Source organism: Lasioglossum baleicum, chromosome 12 (assembly GCF_051020765.1).
Source record: "Lasioglossum baleicum chromosome 12, iyLasBale1, whole genome shotgun sequence".
NCBI classification, from domain to species: domain Eukaryota; kingdom Metazoa; phylum Arthropoda; class Insecta; order Hymenoptera; family Halictidae; genus Lasioglossum; species Lasioglossum baleicum.
This window is the reverse complement of record NC_134940.1, coordinates 4,238,001-4,263,816: the sequence shown is the minus strand read 5'-3', so window position 1 is coordinate 4,263,816 and position 25,816 is coordinate 4,238,001. Positions and strand designations below refer to the sequence as shown.

Sequence of the window (25,816 nt, the reverse complement as noted above, 5' to 3'; positions counted from 1 at the left end):
GAAATTTATGCTTGTAACTGTTGGAAAATCGATTTTTAAGAAAGCATATTATCATAGAAGAATCTCCTGTAAAAATTTTAATTCGATGTATCAATGCATGTTTTCTTAAGAATGCAACGTAATGAATACACAACATAAATTATTTATTTAAAGTGTAAAACAAAAACACGGGCGAAGTATTATCTGCAGACATTTTATGCAACTATTTCCGAGGAGCGTGCACGGTATACATATAGAACAAGATCTGAGAATCAGTCAGACTGATCCTTGGGAGTGTCTCGCAGAGGTCGCGGTTTATGTCAGTATTGTTCTGCGAATTAAGCAGTGCCTCGCAGTATACCGAAAGCGACATGTTAATTGAGTTAGGACTCGGATGTTCCGCTTTTGGAACAATGCACCAATTTTTGCCGGGACATGAATAGCAGTATGAATATCTGTTACTGTGAAACATCAGGACATTACATCGACATATTATCAGTGTTTCTTTATTGTTTCTTTATTGTCAACACTAATATCGCAGTATATCGTATTAGGCACGATATCCGTGTTAGCTCAGCTCACCCAGGTGCCAATTTTACTCGTGTATCCAATTTTAGCCGGGTTTCCCCTTAGATAAAAATTGGGCTGTTTTGCCAAACGTCAAAGAGCCGAACCGGAGGCGGCTACACGTGAGATTAACGGCGAGAGGAAATTGATCACTGCACCGTTTCAGAAGAGACTCGCAAAAAGCTCTAGGCCGTTGGAGATTGTGCACTCAGATGTTTGTGGTCCTATGAGTATAAAATCTGCTCGAGCGCATATTGAATTCCCCGCTCAATCGCATATTCGGCGGGCGCCAGCATCGCTTCGCTTCTCGTTTGCGGCTTCGTTTATATCGATACATCGATGCAAGGGACGACGACCTCATCAACGGATTTTGCAATCGAACGGATCGACCGCCAAACCCACTCGAACATCCCCAACCCCCACCTCGCGACTAGTGTATATTATAACGAGCTTGTATATTCTCTAGTTAACCCCGTTCGTTAAACACTCTTTGTTCCGCGCGGCAAGTAACGCGCTGTGAAAGCGCGCTCGTCTGCCTTCACCTCCAATTACTTCAATCATTTATTAAATAATTTCAATATAGATTCTAGCTCCTCTCTCTCTCTAAATTTCGTTTCGTATAGATCCGTCCACCCCTTCCGGGTATCCGGAAATTTCGGGTACCCGAGTATTACTCATTTTCGGGTACCCGCTCACTCCTACTTACTTTACAGAGTTTTTCGGGTATCCCGACTTATACGGCGAAATTTTTCTCGCCGGAAATTGTCTTCGGAAAAAAAAATTTTACAAGAAAAAATTAAACCGACTTCGAAAAAACGCACGAAAAAAGTATAAAATAATTTCCATTTAATTTATGTGAATACACACACGAACTTAAATAGAATACAATCTTTTCTGGAGGCGGCGCAAAAATTCAAAATTTTCCAAATGACAGATGTTGCTAGTTTCGTAATTTCCAGTATCGAGAATTTTCAATTTTGCGCCGCCTACTCCACGACATTTTTGCGCACAAAGACGTTTGAATCGCTGTAACTGCAAAGAAAAAAGTACAGCAAGGGATGAACAAAGCCGCGCGGAGAATATTTTCGCGAAGGAAAAAGTTTACTTCAAACAAGCTCAGGAATCGCCCGTTCCAGGTACAGTTTTGGGACACATCATGCATGAATACTCAATTCAAAACCTTTCATAATACATATATGTAGAAGTCTCCGGTCCGGAGTTAATAATGCAATCGAAACACTTTAACTGCGGGCTTCGGAACACGCACACGCGCGCGCCCCATAGTGTCTATTAAAAAAAAAAAAACCGCGTGAAATCGATATTTCAATTCCGCCTGCGTAAATTGGTGAAATTAGCGAGGGTGAATCGTGTAAATACAAATTCCGGTGGCGCGCGTATCGTCGCACTGACAGAAAGGAAATACGGGTGTGTGCCCACGAAAATTCACCGACAGGAATTCGTTACCGATTCATAGCGTATGACATTTTCCGATTTTCCCGTAAACGAAAGGCTCCGCGCGTCACGCCGCCACGCTCGACGCGTTCTGCATTATTCATACGCGTTGCTTGGACCGCACTGCAAAAGCGGAGCAGCGTCGCGACGCCGACGACTCGCACCGCGGAGCGTCGCGTCCGTATCTGCAAGTGTAAAAGGGGGATCATCTCATTATGCGTCTGCTGCTGAGCTTGCGACTTTTACCAAGCCTGTTACGCTCCTCCAACGATTTCATATCGTTTGATGCAATCGCGTCGCTCGCATCCGGTGCCGACGATCGTAAGTTTATCAGATCGTTCCGAAACTCGTAAAAATATTGAAAATTTGCCCGGGCCGCAGCCTCACAGTATTGCCACCGTAAATATCCGATTTTCCGAAAAATCCTCGATATCTGGTACTGTTATTGTTCTGTAAAAAAGAATCGTGCCACGATAAACCGGTGCGTAGTTTCAAGCAGCGTCGGGCAAATTTTATATTTTAAATAATAAATAAACGTGTGATTTTAATTGCAAATAATAACGAAACTTTTTATTTAAATAAGAATTATTTAAATAATTCCGAAAATGATGCATTTATTATTTCTTATTTGCAAATAATAGATTATTTGGTAATTATTGCGAACTGCGTCCTCCGATTTTGATGAAATTTTAATAAAATTTGCAAATAATAACGAAACTTTTTATCTAAATAAAAGTAATTTAAATAATTCCGAAAGTGATCTATTTATTATTTCTAACTTGCAAATAAAAGATTATCTATTATTTGGATCGAAGTGGAAATCAAATAAATAGTTTTTGGTCTTCTCTTGTTCCTTGTATTGTCGTATTTGTCAATACAAATAATAATTGAAATTGTGTGTTTGCAAATAACAATTAACTTTATTATTTTTATAATAATTCTATTTAGACTTGCTCAAATAATAAATAATTATATTTCTGCTTTATATTTGAATATCCAAATAACAAATAACTAATTTAAATTTTTATTGAAATAATTCCTTATTTAAATAAATTTATTTATTGGCCAACACTGGTTTCAAGCTTGCAGCCTCTGTTGTCACGATTGATTCATTTTTGTTTTAATCGAGTAAGCAGGGTAAGCTTGTTTAAGTCGCAACCCGCAGCAAAAACACGAATAAATTGTAGAATTTATTGAATGAACAGGAATTACTTGTGTTTGTCAAAATTCTTGTGAACTTTATTGTCGTGTATGATATTTATATATATAAAATTCGAACGTCTGCACGCTTTTACTTGTAATTATAACAACACTAGTAAAATGGTAAATCAAATTTAAAGATTTTGTATGTTCTTTGAAACCTCTCCCTTCTAAGGGAGAGGTAAGATATGATTCTAATTCTATTCTAATTCTAATTTCTTTTACAGTTCATTGTGTACGCGATCTAAAACGTTGAAATGTGCATAACATTTCCGCAATGAGTAGAAACGTTTGACTTTTATATTTATCCTCGAACATGAGCAGTTTACTTTGAAAGTTTTGAAAAATATTATTTCGTCAGCTTCGCCGAATGACTTGGTATTTGCTCTTGCCCGCGCGTTTTTTCGCAAGCTCATATATAACATCGCACATACGCACACAGACACATCTTTCCACGTATTCGCTCTAGAAAAATCACTCGATTCGCCCACTGGAAGTTTACCGTACGAATTGGAACTCTGTATGTGTGTCGGGTGCGTTGAAAACTTATATTGCTGAAACAGATCGTTGGAATCACAGACAGGTCGCGACATTCACTGGGACTCGCGTGCCAGTTCCACAGATATTAAACTTCCTGCGAAAGTTCCTTCTTTGGGGATATATTGCGGCAGCTTACAAGTTTCCGGCTAAAACTTCCGATTCGAATGCTAAAATTTGTCCATTAATCAACCGTCATGCCTCGAACATCGTAAATTACAATCCCCGTTGAATTTTCCTGTAAAGAAGTTTACGGTACAGTTGTGTAACTGGACTTTTTGATTTTTGCTGTTGCCGTTGCGGTGAAAAAGATGTATTGAGATCGAACCGATCCAATTCTGATGTGGAACATGTTTACGCTCAGCGACAAAAAGATAGCATGTCTTCTATTTTCTGTCATCTGGTATAATAAACTGAAGAAAATGAATATTTTAATATGTCAACATCTGCTTCGACATGCTTTTATTTCGAAACAATTGTAGGCATGAAAACGTAAATGTTGTGGCCCGCAATTGTGACAAAACGATAGCACAATTAACTAATATTAATACATTAATATTATTAATTAGTTAATATTAACATTAAAAAAGACTATTAGTAATTTTTTAATATTAGTTGATTATTGCCCAACTCTGATTGCAGTTAAATAAGAACAATATTCGATTACACAAATATCGAAAGTTGTAAATAAAATCTGAAAAGCTATTATTATAGATTGCGGGTGTTTATGCAAAAAGATGTTTTGCATTGATTGAGGGAAGCAGGAATAGCATAAAAATTGATTTCACCCCTTAACGATTTTGTTATATTAAAAGCAACATTACAACATTCTTGAATTTTTAAAATCTTTTGCTATCTTATATTTCACCTAAGCAATTTCTTCATAAATGCATAAAGATCCGCTGTCTAGTTATTATGAACTTATTAAAAAATCCTGTATGAAAATTACGGCTTTACTTAAAAGAATATTCGTGTTTTGGATTGGCTTGTTTAATAATTTATCGTACAGTAAGCAACTAAAGGTATAAGATTGAATAAAATCGAATTTGTAGTAAAAATATGTATGCATTGAACGTTCACTAGTGATAAAACAAAAGTAAAGTGTAAAAATGTATCCAGGTTTAAACAAAATATCAACACGGTTTCTACTGAATCAAATTTCTATGACTTTCAGTTTACGTTACGTGGATCGCAAGCGTTCCACGCATCCGACTGTGACAGCTTTATTTGTTTGCAAATAAAAGCTTCAAAGCCTTCCGGAATGACGATTCCACCAATACATGGTATTTACTAACGATGTTATAAAGCATTATACAACCTGACAAAAACGAGTGCTGATTTTTCACCTTTTTTATCCGAAGAAAACGAGATTTTTCCATTTTTTATGCTCAATGTCAATTACTTCAGGATTATTCGAATGATATAGAAAATGATGATTCTTTAAAAAGTAAATTTTAATGGAGATTAAAACATATAACACTTTTCTTAGTTTTCAAAAATTATTCAGAAAGTGAGAAAATTGAAAGGGCTAGTTCGTTTTCACCATAAACGTTATAAAATTGTATGGAAGGTTATTATTAAGCATTTCTTACGAAAACGAATTCTCTCATAAAAATGATTATTCAAACAAGATCTCATGGTGCTAATGGGGTTAGTAGTAGAAAATCGATTCACTGTTTGTTAAAATATCTAAAACATATCTTGCAAGTTCCATGTATGTTTAAAAAAGTATACTTACTAATGATCGCTTCCTCTATAATTATTCCATAGAAAATATGTCCTGCGTGCGCAATGAGGTACTGAATTGAAAATTATTTACACGAGACTGTACCTTGATTCAAAGTCCTGCTTGAAGCTGCGCTTTAACTAACCATTCAACTGAAAAGAGGAAGTCTGTGCTACGCGAATACTATTTCCAGTCGTTTTGTACGTGCACTTTATACAGGGTGGTCCATGCAACTTGTGTTCGCCCTGAAGCCCTAGCAATCGAAAATTTATTGTTATTATTAGACTGCGGATCTTTCTGCAAAATAAAAATTGACTGTATCAATTTAAAAAATTTTTAAACAATTTTGAATTTCATCTACCCAATTTTCCTAATACATAAAGACCCGCAGTCCGGTTATTATAATTATTATTATATGCAGATTTAGAAAATGTAATTGAATATCGTACGACAATAAAAATCGTGGTTTTTCCTCCTCCCCAAGTTAGCACAGGGTCCTCGAGGTCGAAAACAGAGATTCGACACCCCAGAGTACTTTCCAGGTAAAAGTACCTGGCGACTGGACTAGATTGGAAATAGCGCAAGCAGAAGACACCGACCTGAAAAGGGTTTTGAAACTTGCGACAGAAGGCCAGGCTGATGATTATCCAGCCAAGAGGTGCTTTCTCTTCAAGATGGTCGATGTTAAACCCCAACTAGTGACGCTATGGCCTCTACAATCGCAGATGGCCTGCACCGCACATGGCCCATGCCCATTTGTCCCTTAACGAGACCAAATTACTGGTTAAAAGGGATTATTGGATTCCACATATGCACGCGAAAATCGAAACGGTAATCCGAAATTGCATCCACCGTGTTACCGCGATAAAGACAGCGTAATCTCGAGCTTTTATTACACGTGGTCTGATCGAAAAGTTTGCGAAATGATCATTTTTTCTCTTACTTATTATTATACGTTCTTCCGTTATTCCTAGCTTCAGAGTAACCGATCATTTCAGCGACAATGGCAGGTCCACACCTACTCTAGTGTTGATAGAAGCAAAAGAAGGTGGCATCCGATTTCGTGTTTCAATTTAGCAAGTGTACCTGTTTGCCAGCGTTCTAAACGCAGCGCAATTAACCGTGTGCTTGTAATTATATCAAACTAAACTGCTTGTGAGAAGGCTTGTGTGCCAGCATCGTGCATCGTCCCCGATTCATGCTTTAGTGGTTGTTTATTGGGGGGGGGGCCTGGAATCGAAGAGTTAAGCGGATAAAAAAAGAAGGAAGGCAAAAACAGCGAGCTGCGGTATAGCCGGGCTCGTGATAAAAGGATAGGGTTTGATCAACGAGTGCTGGTATCAGAAAAAGTGAAACAGTTCTGTGGGAAGGTGTCGCAGATGGAATGTTTGGAGAACAGATAAAAGGATTTTACGTTGTTGCCGAAAGATCTAAAGAGGTTACACGAATATCCACTCAACGATTCAGCCAACTAACGTTGACAGAAATATAGGTCCACGAATTTCTGACACTGGACACCGACTCATTCGTGTCCGATCAATGTCGCTGCTGCAACCAACCAACGAACCGAATGTTTTATAACTTGTTTCTACGTAAATAAACATTCTCGTGGACCAAATTAAACTTGCACGAATATTAAAATCGTTTTTCCATATAATCCTTTTCGGCCCTGTATCGAAATTTGTCGTACTCTAAGCATTCGAAAAATCATTAAAAAACCAAATCTAAAAATCTAAAACCAAAAAATCTTTAAACTAGAATAAATTTTTTTTATAATTGTACCAAACGATCAGATTTTTTTGCAATCAATTAGAAGCATTGGTTTACGAAATGATATGCAGAGAAGATTTACCGAAGATTATAATTGACAAGGTTTCATGAAAAAATAAAAATGGCATTTTTTGAAACCTTTTTATTTGGGCCCTTAATTAAAAATTTAAAATATATGTTTTGTAGTGAAAATTTCATCTGTTTGTAGATTGTAGGCATTTTCATAGTGAATATAACGGTTTTAACTATAATCGAGTAGTATCAATAAAAAATAATAAGTTTGACGAGTTTGTCAACAGATTTGATAACAAGATATTTTTGCTCGTAAATTTAAAAAACAAATGATCTAAGAACAAATCGTGTTTTCATTAAATAGAAGCTTTCTATTGTGGATCTCTATGGACCACACACACGATAGTGGCTTGGTAGCCAACTAATTTCCATGCCTTGATAGATTACAATAAACTTCGTAGTTTATAATTTCATTTTCTCTCCGCTCTCAAGTTGATATCGTATCCTGTGGGGACACCGTATATACGAAGGATATTGCATCTGTATATGCACGAGACTGGAAGCATTCCCGGCATTCCTAAATTGGGAGCTGGTCTAGCCTAGATTAGATTAGATTAGTCTTGGTTACCAGAAATTGGAATACGGTTCTGAACTAGAGAAATCGATAAGTGCACCAAGATCCACGAATCCTGAAATACTTTCCGTTCTGTTAAAAGAATAGTATTGCTATACTGTTATATGAAAGATGAAAAGTTTGTGCAACACGTAGCATATCGATTGCATGATAATCCAATTGAAAGATAAAATCATGTGTATTATAACAGTGCAAGAATTTTATAAAAACTCCATTAAAAATCTATAGAGAGATTACTAAGAATGTAATAATGAATTGTAGATTCCAAAGAGAAAATAAGATTGTACACTGATAAGCTGATAATGTTTTTAAAACTCGACAGAGAACTTTCTGGTAACCGTGATATTTATTTTCTTATTTGCCACGAATTGATTATTCACTTGTTGCTATTAATTACCTTCTCTGTTTACTTACAATCAGCGCCGGGTAATATTTGGCGGAAATAAATATTTGAAGTACTTTTTAATATCATAAATTCTTTTCGACTGAAATGAAATAATATTTCGAATAAGAGATAATTATAATTATAACATATACGAATGTTATTACTCATTAAATCGATTGAACAATATTTTTACGAAATTTCCCGATTGAATGAGAAGCACATTCATCACTAGACACGATATTTCACGTCAACTAATTTTTTGTCACTGCTCCATGTGCCGTTTAATGTATTGCACTCTTTGAAACGCGGTGGACGGGTGAAATGCTCTGTCGGGAGTGTCATAAATTTCTATAATTGTTGACTAATGTTTCTCTTCGGTCGGGATACAGACTGTTCGAAAATTGAACGTGCCATATTTCTTGCAAAATTTCATTACACCCGGGAGTGTAAATACTGAATACAAATGGATTGGAATAACAGCTATTCCGTTACGCCCCGCAACAGCATGATTGCTTACTTCTCTCCTCTGCCCCTTTGCTCAATTATTTCAAACTACACAAGGTAGTGCGAATAGTTCTGGAACACGAACTGATTGTTGCTACACTTGTTTGATCAATTATTAGAAAATACACAATGAACTGGTTCCGGAACATTAAATGGTTGTTGTCCGTTTTAGCCTCCCGCCGTTCAATCCCGTTTCAATTATTATCAAACGACGAGCATTTGCACGCCGTAAAGAGCCATGTCGGGAATGTTGGCCGATGTGCGTTATTTCGAACATAAGCAGAAGAGATTTCGTGCATTTCGAGCCATCCTCGAATCCAACCCGCAAAACTGACAAGCAATTCCCGGACGCACGCTAAATGTGAAGAGTACATTTTATACCTCCAAAAATATCATAATTCGTGCGTATTAAGTACGAATTAAGATTATTTCACATTAATTGGCTCGTCTAATTTCTGTCCGCAACATTCCCGCTAACAAGTCCGTTTTCGCAGAGCGTAATACCGGCGACAACGACGGAACCGACACAGTTACAATATCCTCTATATGTATACAGGCTGTCCCAAAATTCCTTCAACAGCCGGAAATGGGGGGTTCCTTAGGTCATTTGAAGCAACATTTTCCTTTGTGAAAATGTTATCCACGGCTTTGTTTAGGAGTTATTAACGAAAAACACTGACCAATCAGAGCGCGACCTAGACGCGAGTTGGGACAGTCGGCCCGGCGCGCCAGCTGTCTATTGGCCGACTGTCCCAACTCGCGTCTAGGCCGCGCTCTGATTGGTCCGTGTTTTTCGTTAATAACTCCCAAATAAAGCCGCAGATAACATTTTTGCAAAGGAAAATGTTCCTTCTAATAATCTCAGGAACCCCCGATTTCCGGTTGTTCAAGGAATTTTGGGACACCCTGTATATGGGTAACTGGAATGCGTAAAAAAACAGGACCCATTGTGGAATTTTCAAATTGTTAACCAGCAGAACTTACTACTAATTACATGGCGCATATTAGAGCGTGCAAGTAGATGGAACACCCGGGGTTAAGCATTTTTCGGAGCGGGCACGGTTTGTTTACTTTTGGAACTGTGAAGCTGCGCTTCCTTCATAATACAGTCCCGAGGCGCTCGGAGATTATGTCTTGGCGCTCTTTCTATGTATATTAATTTCTTAACTTCTTTTGAGCCAGAAATCCACCTAACCGAGTTAATGAATGTACTTAGATCCCTCGTAAAACTATAAATTCTAACGTTGCACATTGAATGTAGCCATTTCTTGTATTTAATTTACTTGATCACTTTTTCTCTCGTATTTAGTTTGCCATTTTACACATGATAGTAAAAATATTGTTTAATATTACCATCAAATATTAGCGTCATCAGCGTCAAAATGTAAACAAACGTCGCGCCGAAACAGACTTACGTTGCAGCGCAGCGTGCAGGAATACGAAAAATTCAATACAGTATTCGCGATAGTTTTTTGCAAATATCTCGAAAACTAAAAGCGACCCCCCTATATTGGAAAAGGAAAAAGCTGTTCAGAATGTGTTGCTGCATAACATATTTAAATTTCATGAAAATCGGAGTGGTCAGTACTTTTCTGTATAATTACAGAAATAATAAAAAAACGTGGTAATTATGAAATTAGAACAAAGCAAATGTGTGACTGGAATGTACGTAATTGTTCTTACTAGACTGCGGATCTTTATGCAAAATAAAAAATGTTTGCATTGATTGCAAGACACAGGAGGGAAATAAAAACTTTTTATCTATACTTAACTTTCTTATTAAGCTGAAAATAATACGCTGATGTCCTTAAATCTTTTTAATATGTCCACTGCTTTAAATTGTACGTACACATTTTTGTCATGAATGCACGAAATCCGCAATCTAGTTATTAAACGGAATATGTGGATTCGGTTCCCCACGAATCGTGAATTTAAATTATTTTCCGATGTGATTGTACATACACATGTGTAATGTTCACATACTTCGGTCACGTAATTTAAAAAAGTGTAGATCCCAACTTTTGCTTTAACTCTTCAGCACATACCAAACTCGTATAACTAATCAGTTATTTCACACATTCACCGCGAAAGATACTTTTGTTATCGGTGGCTGCGCTTCTCGACTACCCTGAGCATTGTACGTTCTATCCACATCTAGAATTATAAATGATCTCGTCGACGCGACGCCCGAGTGGCGCTCTTCTTTCCTTCTCTCTCCCGTGTTCACCATTTTATAACTCCGAAAACTGTACGTCTCTCAAAGAAACTGTAATACTAGATTTTGTTTATTAATTGATCATAGTTGATTCTCACATATTCACAAACCGTCAAATGTAAGCAATAAAACTCTAAAATTAAAACAAACCATTCGACTTAAAGTATCCTATCTTAAAAAATATGTTTACGTGTATCCTTCAAATATAATTTGCTAGTTTATAAACAGTTAATTGTATATAAAGAATTCTCACAATGCTTGTTATTCACTAATTTCAGTAAAAACATTCCCGAACTTCGTTTATTGTATCATGAACCACAATAAAGGATGTGAAATGTTAATTGTTGAAAATGCAAGAAAAATATGCGATATCTATATCTTTCAGAAAAATAATAATAAATATCCAAAAACTTAGAAACACGTAATAAGTATTTATACAGCACATATGTACAGATATCGCAAATTTGTTTTACAATTATTCTGGATACTTCTAACAATACAGGTATGCATGTTTCTTGTTTTTTGAATTTTTTTAATAAATTCATTATACTCTACAGTATTGTTGTTACGATTGTGTACTGTACGAACACATTTTACCGACTGCATTTGCTACAGAATTCTGCAACCCAACGTTGCCAGAACACCGGCATCATGATTTATATTATGTATACGTGCACCATCGAGTATATCACTCCATATCACTCTAATTGGCACTTAATTGTGCTCGTATGGGTGTTGATGGTGGTGAAGTCGATGGTTAACAAGTTAAATTATTTTACAACACGGCTCCTGTTAGGGAACATTTACGATCTCCCTTAACAGGAATCAATGAAGTGTATTAGCCAGCACCGTTAAGATGTCGCCTGGAACGACAAGGTGACCAGGTGACCAAGCCAATTAGGGTGGTCCTTAGCCATAGACTATGCAATATCAAAAAGTTTTTCGAAGCTGTTTTAGTCTTACACCCCTGAAGTTTAAAAATTTTAATAATGTCGTATCATTCTCACACGTAACTGTATTTCATTATTTTAGTAAAAAACTACGTTCAAAAAGCATACGTAAAATATAACGAAATGAAATTTGTGCGAAAGTGCTCTGTAAATCTGCTTGAAAGCTTCTGCAATGTAAGAATTTACACAATTTCCTTAAAACACTTGAAAATCGCTAGTCAAAGACTGAGAACGCAAAGCGTGCAATAAAATCTCTTGACTTTCGATGAAGTGGAGTACTTCACAGGTGTACAAATAAAAAAGCACTGCAAACATTTAACTCGATTTAACTAAAATTTTTAAATCGACCTTTTTTCCGACTTTTCGGGCCAAATACCTCACTGTGTACCGTCAAAAGGTGCTTGATGATTTCCTTTGACTCTTCTAGTTGGCAGTAAGACCGAGTAAATACTATTGTATATGGATAATGAAAAGTCCATTAGCTGTGCTTAAAACTTTCCGAGTAACAGTCGTTAAAAGTAAAATAATTAAAGTTAACCGAATTTGGCAGACGGTCAAGGCTGGTATTGGCACGTCCATTTTTGTTCAAGTCGTAATGAGCTTTCCTACAGATTACACGCCGCAACAATGTGACAAGCGAAAGTACAACGACGCGACTACAAAACGCTGTCGAAGCTACACCTACATCAATGAGCACCTTTGCAATTACATACTGTTGAAGGACAAAATCCTTTGTTGAAATCCACCCATAACACTCTGTATTATCCTCTTGCGAGAAACTACAGAGCAATGCTGTTTGCGTTCGCGTAATTATTGGGCGGAGCATTTACTTTGCGACCCTTGCTGCTTGTAACCCTCTATGCAACAGACCATTAGGAGAGTTAATGTCCTTGTATTTCCAGTGTGATAAAGTACGATTCTATTCCGTGAACTTTTCGCATCGGTCTCTTGTGTTTACGAAAAATTCATTACACCGGCGATCCCGCAATCATCAATTCGTTGCCAAGACTTTCTTTCCACGTTTTACGCAGTCTTCAAATCATTATTACAAAAATAATGGCAATGAAAATTACTTCAGCCTGACTTCTAGCAATATGATTCAAATTGTGTTATAAAGATTTTCAGTAAGATTACACATGGACTTATAGCAACATTGTAAGAATTGCTCGATATTTCTTTGCATCTTATATTCTGTAATAATTATTGAGTCATATAAGTTCCAAATTTTGTTAAATATTAATAACAAAAACAATAAAATTTCAAAATTACAGTAAATGTCCTTCATTTTGAAGATTCGAGTTTCCAATACGTACTTTTGTTATTATAAATATCACAGACATTTTCAAACATTGTTGTACACAACAAAGTTAGTTCACATAATTGTACTACAAGTTATACTCGTGATTATTTAATGTTATTTGGAAATCTTCCTGAAATAAGTTTCCATCGTATCTTAATATTCAAGAAGATATGCAACCCTGTGTTATAATTAGACTGCGGATTTTATGCATTTATGACAAAAATTTAAAGCAGTGGACATGTATAAAGTATTTAAGTATGTCAATGTGTTAAATTTGAGCTTAATAGGACAATTAATAGAAGAATACAATTTTTATTATCATCTGTGTCCTGCAATCAATTGCAAACATTTTTTATTTTGCATAAAGATCCGCAGTCTGGTTAGAATAAAATGGAGTAAATTGTTCCAGTGGCCCATTTTTTTTTTATAAACCTGGACCGTCGCTAAAAGAATCGAGTATTACGTGCGGAAGAATCGATATTAATTGTTTAAAGAATAATTAGCATCTCGATAATTCCAGTAGCCAATCAGAGCAAATAATCGCGCCTCTGAAAGTGGATGAAGTACGTGGAAACATGTTCCGTTTCACGGTACGTGGCTCTGCATAAATGAAAATCATTTCCAGTAAGAACCCTCTATGTAGAGGACGAGTGCTGAAAGAGGTTAGGTTTGGGTGATGGTTGCATGTCTGATCCAGCAAGGTGCAAAATTTGGTATTATCTCACGGTATGAATACCTAATGCAAGTTTATACGGTTTCTAGCTAAAGTTATGGGTACACGGATGAATGTGTGGTTAAAAGGCTAGACAGTGGTAATGGAAAGCCACTGACCAACCGGTTCCTGCATGCTTCTAGCAGCCTGTACGCAGGATTATGTATTACAGGGTAGTTAATACATTCTTGTACGAAGCAACTACCGGCCGCGACTAATTTTCTACGGTAATAACTATCGATATACACTAGCCTAACGCGAGTTTGGCTTTATCGGATATTGGTGACCTGGCCTACTCAGAATGTATCGACCACGAAAATCGTTATGAACATCTTTGATCCGTTCAAGAATATCTTGTATAATTTAAAAGACCGTATATTTCGGTCTTTTAACACGTTACTTACCGGAAGCCTGTTAATAAGATTTTCGATAATTGTGCTGTACCAAAAGGAAGCATAGAAATTTACTTTTACATTGCAATCTTAAATGAAACTTAGTTTACGTAGTAGTAATCTCTCAATTACGTGTAATCTTTGTTTTTTTTTTTTATGAAAACCCTTCATCATATAATAATATAATATGCGGTGTTCCCAAATTTTTGGCCGGCAGTGTAGATATACTCTAAAATATCTGAGGAGATACAAGAATTGATGATTTTGTCGTATCGAGACATCTACTTTTTGAAATAATTTGTCACATGGAGCAAATTGTATAGAAAACGATGGAGGCCATTCTGGAATTGATGAAATTAATTTGTACATCTAATACGGGTCCGCGACACCTGGTGTGCTTCTCAGCCGACGGGACTCCGTGCAAATGAGCGAACATTATAAAATTTCATGCAATCATCGCTAACCGCGTGTCGTGCACCATGGCACGTCGCCATTTTGCCAAGGATCGATACGAGATCCCGGCGAGACCACTTATTCTAGCAAAAAAACCCAGCTAACGATTCAACGAAAAGGAAACTCTCGCCGGCTGCGATTTACTCGTAAATCGTTCCGCGGGTGTATACGTCGATCAATGAAGGAAATGAAAGGAGTGGCGAGACCGATGGAACGGGAGGAAACCAAGTGAAAGGCGTAAAAAGTGGAATTACGCGGGATTACGGTTACGCGACACGTGTCTGCAATTGGAATAAATTTTAATCCGAGTTCCTGCATTCGGTAAAAGAATAGGCCCGCCGCAACGCCGCTTTTGTTACCGCGGCGCAATTTTAGACGTCAAATAGTTGAAAGCCGCGCATTATGTATTATTAGGTGTTGCACTTGTTCTCCCTCGTTTAGCTGTTTAATCAAGGCAGAGAGAGATTCCATCTTTTTAAATACCGTTCGCGCGAATGTTCACCTTTTAACCGGGGATGACGAGTTAATTTATCATTCGAGTTCGCCATCGCTCTACGAAAACTTTTCATTTTCTTTTCAATTGAAGTGTTTCGCTTCAGTGTGGCATAATTAGACAGATTTTATGCAGTTATGACAAAAACGAGTACGGTAAATGTACCTATTACTTACGGGTGTACGTTTTACTGCGGTATTATTTCCTAATCAGATTAAAATACGTAAAAATTAGTATTTTGCTCTGAATAAATTTGTACAATTCACTGTGCATGTATTCTCGTTGGCGAGGCAAACAAAATTGTCAATCTTTCTCATATTTTTATAATCTCAAGATTTGAAGAACATTCTTCGTAAGAGGTAACACCATTTTTCTTCTATCTCGATCACCAAAGTCGTGTTGTTCACATGATTCTTTATATTACTTTAGATTGCTTTAAAATAAGAAGATATGACAGTAACGAAAATCAAAAACAAACAAAAGTGAAATGCACGAAAAGATCGACTTATGGAGTTGAAAACTTAAGAAACAAAGAAAGAACCGAGAAGAATTGAGAAAGGCGAAGGAGTTTACATTGTAAATGCAATTGTGAAATATTGCAAACTTCACAATGTTCTTAATTTAAAACAGTTTCAAACTAAAAATAATAAATATTACTCAAATACTTGTGAAAAGAATGGATTTAGTTATTTATAGTAATAAATGAGAAATTTATTTGGTCGAAGTACTCAGGATTTATTTAAATCAATGCTTAAAGTAATGAGTACACAGTAATTTGTACGTGACTTTTTTCGTCCGCAGTAATACGTACTAAATATTATCGATTTTATTCTTTAATATTTTTTTTTCGAATGTGTTAGGTTTTGAGGCCCACCAATTGTTTTTGTATTCAGAATACATCATTCTCCCACAAAAAATGCTTAGTACTGTAAAAATATAGTAGAATCGAAGCATGATACCGCAGTAATCGGTACAGTTAGCCGAATTCGAAATGATCGTGTCAATGAATTATCCTACACGTTCATACTGGTTGCGTCCCACGATAACATCTCTCAATCTCTATAACTGTTGACAACACTTTTCTGAATTCATTGCGTCATTAGGTTTTAATAGTTCGTTGCATGTAATGCCACTTTGATCCCACCACACGTATAGCATTATGTACTTAACGTTTAATGGTGGCTTTACTATAATACTGATTGCATCGCGCTCGCATTACTGCCACTTATTTGATATATTATTTAGTTTTTATCTCGTGTTACTATCGCATCTAAAAGCCGAACATTCATCTTGTTCTTTATTTTTTTTTTAGTTTTAAAGATCCAAAACAGGAGAATGTTTTTAAATATCTTATTATTTTAATAAAGTCTGATTGACTTGATCCGTAATTCTTAAAACGGCACGTACCGAAAATATACTTCATAAGGTTACTTTAAACTTTCGACCAGTTTCTCTCAAAACAATTTTCGGTTCGCTTGTCAGGATACCTCAAAAACCAATCATCCGTTTTACTGCAAACTTGGCAGATGGCCAGCAGATATCAATTCTCGTCTGGTCTAAAACTGAGACAATATTTGGAAAAATCGATTTTTCAATTTGAAAAATCGGCGAATTCTTTTAATTGTTACGTATACAGACGTGGGTACCAGGAGTGGGACCGAATGACGCCAGAAGAGCTGCGGCCCATAGCCGAAAATTTCAAGACACGTTTGAGCCTCTGTATCGGCGCAAAGGGTGGCCATTTCGAGACTTCTTAAATATATGAATACTAAAGGTCCATGTTATGGTTGTTATTATTTGGTTTTTCAAAATTCGTCAATTTGACAGAATTATAATAAGAAATGATTAACTCCGTTATTTCTTGTCACCCTGTATAAAGAATGTTTTTCAAATCCTGAGATTATAAAAGTATGAGAATGAAACACAATTTTGTTTGCCTCTAAAAATATCTGTTTTTACGTATTTTAATTCCACTGGGGGAGGGAATACCGCAGTAATAGGTACATTTACCCTAATTCAGACAGCCTCTGTGGGCGTACACAACAGCGTAACCGGTGATTTTCAGGGTACGGACTTTGAATTGCACCTGCGAGCAAACCACGGAGCACGGAATCGGGCAACAACTGTCAGAAAGAGGCGTGACGAGTAGGCAGCCCGTAGCATTATGTTATCAATGAAAGCGATGAAGAGGACAAACAGATAAGGCTCACGCACAGTACACACAGCAATATAATTCCGTACCACAGAGCCATCGTTCAAATAGGAGAGGGGTCTCGTACTTATAGATCTACCGAGAGTACGGAAAGGTGGAGTTAGTGGGGCCACAGGCGTTGCAACAGAAATTCTGTGGGGAGAACTCTGTCGGCAGCCGTCTAAGCTCGACCCATTCAATACGGTATTCATGTCCCTAGTCATTTTCAGTTGCGTTTCTATCTGCCACGTCGTGAAATCTCGTGCTGCACCGTGAAACACCACCGAAGCAGGCGTGTTCAAACCGTGACTACTGAAGCCACGTAACAATGGCGGTGGTTTGAACTAAGGTATGAGCAACAACCACTCTTTACACTGCGAGCGTTTTGGTTTGCTCATGTGGGCAATTCCGGGAAAATGATATCAGAGGATTCTCAGTTCTGCAAGTTCTGAATAAACGAGTGCCATTGCTACTACGTATTGACTCTAATGAAGCAACAAATAATTTCACGTAACTGACTTGTATAATAGTAGTACCTCGGTATACGTCTGCTTTGGGATTTTCCACACTTTAGAGACACTTTAGAAACATCGTGAAAAGAGGACAGAAACAAAGTTCCGTGGACAGATCTTTAATAAAAGTCGAACCAGCTGAGCCTAATGAAAAGCGACAGAAGACGCAAAAAAAAAATACACCAAAATGTCAGGTTTTATTGCAAGGGGACTGTTCTTCCACAGAATAGAATATCATTCGTTCCTTTTTGTATTTTAGCACTGAGCAGACATTAAATTTAAAAATCTATAATAAAATCGCATTTTTCATTTGTGTTTAAACAGTGTTTAAATTATTTCACAACCGCATTAATGTAGGTATAATGTCAATAGGAGTTAATTTTTACATGAGACCGGATTAATCATTTCTACAGGTTTTTGTTTTTTGTATTTAACGATCGAACCGTGGCGCCGATATCATTCAACAATTGTTAATTAATATAATATATTAAAGAAAACTGTCCTTTAGACGCAGTTGACGAAGCTGCCATGCGTGAATGATAGAGTATTTGGGATTTTTTTTGAAGAGGTATTCGACAACAAACAAAAAGCACAAACAAGTTTCGATTTTTTTCAGCCAGTAGGATTGTATACTTTTTCAATGGAGACGTGTGAGCTGTATCTCTCTGTTTCTGTATCTCCTATGATACGGCATAGTCCGCTGTCCCTCTCTCTCTCTCTCTCTTTCGATCTCTGATTTGACATACGCTCTCTATTATTGATGGATCAGAGATATTTTGAATTGTTGAACGCAATATGAAACATGCTCAATGAACAAGCTAGCTATACAACTTCGCCTCCATTCGAAACGTGGAAAACACGTAGACTAAAGGGGATGGAGCGTTCCCGTTTGATCCAGAAGCTGCGAGCGATGCCACAAACAAATAACACTTGGGACTGCGATTCGCTTCACATAGTTGTGGACAAGTGACATCGTAAAACCGATAGTCACCGACAGTAAATGGCGGCGAACCGAGTATAGCCGACTCTTATAGAAACAGTGTTGATCCCTTTAGTCGGCAGTCTTCGGATGAGGGCACCTCGGACAAGCAAGCGACACGAGTAGAAAGTCATTCGAGATAAGGGTAGCAAAGTCTGCGGGTGTACTACTTACTGCCCCGTAAACGTCGCTACGTCCACGAGGTCACGCTTCGCAAACAAGCGAAATTTCTTAATACTGGCCAGGCCTGTCTGTCATTAGCCAGTTTACGCGCAGCTGCGAAGCACTTTCGAGAAAATATTACCAATTGATAAAGAATAATCATTTATGTTACGATACTATGAAAAACGTTAATGCATTCTACTTATACAGGGTGTTAATTTTACCTCAAGCACCTAAATTACGTCCGTTCATATTGAAAGTAAAAAAAAATTACTAAACAGGACGTCCATGGTTTTAAGGCGTGCATCTGATAGTGATAAAAGATAAATTATTACTTTTGTACATTCTATTTAGTCATTTTTTCTTACTTTCAATAGTAGCAAAGATAATTTAGTTGCTCGAGTTAAAATTAAGTCGATTTACAAAGTATTCGTACACCTTTTAGAAACGAATAACTTCTTTCGAAATATCTCGTTAATTATTAGATTTAGAACAGATAAAAGTGTGAACACATTTTTAAAAAGATAGATCTTTCCATTTTAGTGACCGTGACATATTCGAAAAGAATGTTTACGTCACAATATTCACCCTCTATATATATGTACCACGCAAGCTTCGTATATATAATTTCCTCATGTTATTACAAGTAACGAAAATATTGAACAAAGTTATCGCCCCACCCTGTACGCTGACGGTATAGTTTCGACAAATAAAACACCCGGTACGTAATGAAAAATCTACTATCCTGGTTTCCAGGGTTGAGCTGTTCAGACTCGAAGTTGTCCGTGTGCCTACTGTACTAGTCCGATTTTTAATATAAATTCAAATATCCGCAGGAAAGCGTACGATAGAGAAAGTAGGGCACAGATGCATCGAGTACTAAATGAAAATTGTTAACAGACTCTAAGGGACTTTTTAATACCGTCGCATCGTGTCTCACATCGGCGAAGCTTTCGAAACTTTGCCACCCGAGTTTTATAGGAGGCGACACTGTCAAGATAGGCTGGAATACTCGTCCATAAACTGTTCGGTAGTTTCGAACAATATCGGAACAATACAAAATTTATTAGACCCTCGCGATTTGTCGCAAAAAAGGTAAGCGACCTCTTTCTTGATTGAACTTTAACGCTGCAAGCATTTTTGAAAGCTTGTTTCTGTGTCGGAAGATATTTATAATCGACATCGAATTTGTTAAAAATTTATATACAAGAATTATTTTATTCTACCAACAATTCGACAGATAAGTGGAAATTGTATTACTAGTTGTACAAATTGTTATTTAAAAAATGTTTGTAGAAGCGATTTTCAATAGCTATACAAATTGTTATTTAAACAATGTTTGTAGAAGCAATTTTCAACAGCTATACATTAATTGTTTTGCCAGCCGTATAGGATTGTTTAATTATCCCACTCACATCTATAATGTACTGCACAAAAAAGTGTTCAAAGTAACCGTAACGGGAGATTCTTTTCTATGTTGTCGTACTGATAATAGCATTTAAACAAATGCAAAATATCCAAATTGTCTCGTGTGAATCTCATTAGCATTAAGCAGTACGCACACTCCGTTTTAATTACGTTTTTCTCTACAATCTCCACCACTTCCGTCGCACGCGACGAAAAAATCGAGGAGCAAACGTTTCAAAGGTACACTCCAGTGTAAACTTTAATAAGCTCGATACAGACTTTAATTGTTAATTTCAAAATAGAATGTATACAATTAGATTAGTCGACGAGAAAGTATTATAAAATGCAAATTTACATTTTATTTCAACGTAACAAAGATTTTGAAAATGTTCCGAAGCTTATATTGTTTTATTTCTGTTAAATTTGATCATTATACAAAATCTTCTTTTTACAACAAAATTGAATGGGGAATACTGGGGCTAAAAGTTCCGATTTTGAAGGAACATATAAAACGACGTAGAAATAGTATAGATATTGTCATATTGAACGAGTAATTTATATTATTGAATATATTAAACTTCAAAATTTTAACATTAAAATTAAGATATTGTATTATAATAGATTTTTATGTTTTTCATTTGTTTGTCGTTGCAAAGAATAGAATTTACTAATAATATTAAAACTTTAATGAAATGTTTCATTTAATGAAACACAACGCTATTACGTAAATAATATTGATTTATAATATAGACGACACACACACAGAGTACCTTTTATAACTTTTAACAAGAACTACTGAAAACGTCACATAAAAGTTATTTTTCCAGACATATAAAAGAAATACACGACAGTCGAGTTAGTTGAGGTTGAGATCAACTTTATTTAAATGTAAAATTATACATCTAAATTAAAATTGAACATAGGATATTAACTACTAAACGCACCAAGCTATAAAAGCTACAGGCACGTGGTTCCCTTATACAAAATTACAAGAATTAATTTATTTAGACTTTGCGCGGTTCTTATTATAATGTGTGCCCTAATAAAGGTATTTATTAAGTCGTTTCTTATGAAAGCATCTTTATAATTTCATTAATTGTGAAATAAAAAAATCTAGAACATTTAGTGTTAAGTCAAAATTATTTCAAAATTATTTATATCGATCGTATTATTGTTAATAACAATTGTTGAATGATATCGGCGCTACGGTTCGATCGTTAAATACAAAAAAACAAAAATTAACTAAGCAATTTTGCTAATTTTCAAATAATCGACGTTTCGGTCACTGATTTGGACCATTTTCAAGACTGAATTGAATTGCGTCTGTAAGAAAATAAAATAATTTCTATATAATCACATACAATTCTCAAAAGTTTAATGTTAAGGATTAGCAAAAGTTTTATAGTATAATAAACCTATAGACTGTAACAGCATTTCTTGATCGAAACGTTTTACAAGAGTCGCATTCTAAAATCGGACATTTCATATGCGACAACCTAATGCATGCAGAAATAAGTCGAAAAAAGGAATAATATTTTTTCGTTTGGCAGCTAGTTTTCGAGAAAATCGAGTTTGAAAATGCAGCGAATACACTTGCCATTGCATAGAAATCGTCTGACGCGTCTGACCATGATCAACCAATTCTACTTTCTGCATATACTATACATAAAGCACGCGAACCTAGCGGAATTTCAAACTCGATTTTCTCGAAAACGAGCTAATAATGCAAATTACGCCTCGTAAACGAAAAAATAGGACTTTTGAGGCAGATAGCGCCATAGATCGATCTTTTATCTAGCGTTTTTGACTAGTGAAAAAAAAGCCTCGTGTTTGTATTATACTAATCCCTTAATCTCTACTTCATTTTCAGATATTCCGTCGCCAAAAAATATTCATGGTGCCGAGCAGTGTTTACTAAATTGGATAGGTTCGAGGGGATCTCATCATGACGAAGACGGTAGAGAGAGAGAAAAAGGAATGTGGAAAGGACTCAAAGAATTTTCTGAAGGGAAAGAAAATTTGAGTATTCCTCGTGAACGTCTCTCGAAGATCGCACTTTCCCGTTTGAGGAACTGTACCATCGTTGTTCGCTTCCCCTTGAAAAATAGAAACAAAGAGGGGGGCGAAAGTACGCTCCGCTCGAGCACAAACGAGCAGACAGCCGGGATCGAGGAATAAAGCGACACCCATCTTTATTCACGATACACGAACGCCGAGTGAAAGACGAGCACGTTGGCTCGTGACCAAACGATGGCGAACTAGCCTCGCAAAAAGTTAATACTAATAACTTTGATGAAATTCGTTGCTGTGAGTTCTAGCGGCTAATGATCGTACAGATTAATTAGACTCTCATAAAAACGTTAAGCTCTGCATGCATACGTTGCACGGATGAGTCAGAATAATAGGAAATATATTTGGAAGGATGCATGGAATGCGATTCAAATAAAACGATACAAGTTAGAATAGAAACAGAAATTTCTTTAGAAATATGTTAATTTGAAATTTGTTAGAATTACTTGTAATACTTTTGTAATGTGAATTGTGAGTATAGCGAAATATTATACTAAATATTTACCTGGTAAATGGCAACAAGTCTTTGCAAAATATAATAATTGATTAAGATACAACTCTTGCCTATTTTATTGACAAATAAAATTTCCATAAATTGCATCGTCGTAATAAAAAATCAAAATTAATTTTCTCGATGCCTCTTTATCTTTTTGTAGGTGTATTATGTTATATCAAATATTTTTGTATTCGAAAAATAATGTACAAACTTAAAAATGCAATATAAACTGTGTTATATTTACTAGAAATGTTTTTTATCCACGTAACTATGAAAAAATAAATTTCCGATGCCTTTAACCTGCTAAACATTTTTATAATGTTATTATTAAACTTTTTATCGGGTAATAACCCAAGTTTTAGCAAAGATAAATTTTTACTTGCGGGTTTATAGCACGTAAAACCGGGTATTGCCATTCTGGTAAAAACTATTTCCCTCCTCGGCTTCCGTTATGAATTCTAATGTAGTTTTACTTTGAAATCTATTCATTGTCGAAACTTTATGACTCATTTAGTCGAAACAACTAACAACGACTACAACCGCGTTTAAATGGCTCCTATTAATTTCAGTAATTAACGTGTCATAATAAACCTTAAATGTAGAAGATAATAAATTTGTTCGTCGTATTTTGACGTACACTGGGTTCAAAAAGTATATGAATACTAAATTTCGAATTCTGAAATCGTCGGTATTTAAAATTGCGATATTTTCGTTGAAAACAATAGTAAAACAATAATTCTAGTCCCTTGTTAAGTCGAAAATCAAAAAGATCCAATATATTTGAAATTATAAAAAGGTTAACGCTTATATATTATTACGTTCTATTCCGTAAAACATACTGTATATTAACGCTAAATGTGTGCACTTGCGATGGGAGGGCACAATGAATAATAAAAACCTGAATTAAAATATCCTCCGATTTATAAACAAATTACATACATCACTCTGAAGAATCTACCCGGAATTTTATAATGCATTAAATTATTGGAAAAACGGGTCGTAAATTTGATGTCGGGTATATTGCGCGGTAAATCGGTCACTTTTATACGCGATGTCTGCGATTTTGTTTAAATTGAAATATATACGGCGGTCTGTATGGAAATCGAGAGGATATGTTTGTGTGCTACATATGTGTTATGTGATGGAATCTAATTGCGCGACATCAAATTAATAAAATACACAGCAGGTTTCAATGTTGTTCAAATAATAATAGATGCATTCAGATAGATAAATGAACATTCGTCATATACATATATTCAATAGATAAATGTTAATGTGATGGATACAAAGTCATTATACAAAGTACACATACATTTTCTGCATCATGTGTACAAGATGAGTCACCTAACGTTTATACCTTAAATATCTTGGTTGTTTCTAAAGATACATTAAATGTCGTGAGAACAAAGTTAGCCAAAAAAATTTTGTTTTTTCTATCATTGTAGCTGTTTAAAAAAGGGTGTTTCCATTTTTAAAAACTAGAGGGTTAGTGGTACGCATGGCTAGTAAGGCCTGCAGCTATTAATGTTTTCTATTTGGTGTGTGACTCTCCAAGAGCCACACAAAGAACTTCCCGATTCGTTAGTTGCAGCATATTATTATCATTATTTTTCAAAATGTATGCTATATGGCGTCGCATTTCGATTTTCGATTTTCGGAGTCATTACAATAACTTCCCTATAAAATCGGGAAGTTAATAAAGGTAACGTTGATATCTCTAAAAAAAAAAATGACATAAAAACAAAAATCTTTTGGTATTGTGTGAACTCCATTTTGCCATTCAACTTTGTTCTCAAGACATTTAATGTATCTTTGAAAGCAACCAGAGTTGGGCTAAGATTATATTTAAATAAATATTTCGAACAAAGAGTGGGTCTTCTCCAAGTGGGTTTTACACGCACTTTAATCGACATTTTTATTCATAAAACGACAAAGATATTTGAGGTACAAACATTAGGTGACTCACCGTGTACATAATATTATAAATGAATTGTGAATGTGAACATTTCTCCTATTTGTATCGAGAACGTTGATATTTTTGACTAGCTACGTGTTCTTTCACAAATAATTGACCCTCCACCTGTATAAGGACACTACACTCCATAAGCATTGGCCAGGATTTGTGAGTGAACGAAGGAAACACGTTCTCGCGTATACCATGAAAAATGTACTGTCGGCAAGTGATACATGGAAGATATCCTGGCAACGGTGCAGTATTGTGGTCACGTATACAGACACAGTACCTCTCCTCCTTGTCATACCTCATGGCTCTTAAAATGGTCCCTGATGTCTAACCGAAGCAATAATTTTTCTTAACGTTTGCTTTAGCCCCGTTTTCTGCTCCGAGCTTTTATTTCGGTACAGGGTCCTTAGTACTTACGCCGGTTGGCAACGTTTCGATCGATAACGTCGACTTTTCATCTGCCACGGTTCAACCGAGGTGAGTTTTAAAAAAAAAGTGTCATTGTTTATTTCTCAGTGACTGGCTTTTTTCGAGCCAGAATACGTACGAAATCCATAAAGTTCATAAGAGACGACACGTTGTGGTTCCTCTGTTGTTCCTAGCTTCAGAGTCGCCAAAAGTTACCCTCTCTCGACAGTTATAATTTACAGTAGGTTACATGCAAAAATAAAAGAGGCGTTTTTGAAAACTTTTTCAATCAACTCCTTAATGAGAATTTAAAATGTATGTTTTGTCGATCTATGTTAATTATACAC

The 25,816-nt window shown here is 36.0% G+C and overlaps 1 protein-coding gene and 1 long non-coding RNA gene across 9 annotated transcripts in view; one reads left to right on the top strand and one right to left on the bottom strand.

Annotated features, from left to right (window-relative positions):
• Nucleotides 1-25,816, bottom strand: part of Nachralpha4 (nicotinic acetylcholine receptor alpha4) — a 237,813-nt gene that overhangs the window by 161,196 nt on the left and 50,801 nt on the right. The gene's annotated exons all lie outside the window — the stretch shown is intronic.
• Nucleotides 17,614-23,255, top strand: LOC143214370 (uncharacterized). Its single transcript, XR_013010142.1, has 2 exons — nucleotides 17,614-17,821; nucleotides 22,403-23,255. It is a non-coding gene; the product is annotated as an uncharacterized LOC143214370 (long non-coding RNA).